The following is a 212-nucleotide window of genomic DNA, read 5'->3' as shown; positions in this document are numbered from 1 at the left end:
GTTACTATTGTTTTGAAATTTGTCATGGCTACGGCTTTGTAAGCCCCAGTTTGAGGGGCAGATTTTTTTTTCTCCACACACAAAAACGCTTTGCTTATATAATATAAACAAATCATAAAGAAATGCATTTAAATATCTGTATAACGCACACAGGTAGCATTCAATATCCAGGGAGTAGAGAATGATTGAAGGATTGCCACGGGGTGGTAAGG

The sequence above is a fragment of the Microtus ochrogaster genome, linkage group LG1 (genome assembly GCF_000317375.1).
Source record: "Microtus ochrogaster isolate Prairie Vole_2 linkage group LG1, MicOch1.0, whole genome shotgun sequence".
Classification (NCBI taxonomy): Eukaryota; Metazoa; Chordata; class Mammalia; order Rodentia; family Cricetidae; genus Microtus; species Microtus ochrogaster.
This window is presented reverse-complemented; position numbering follows the sequence as displayed.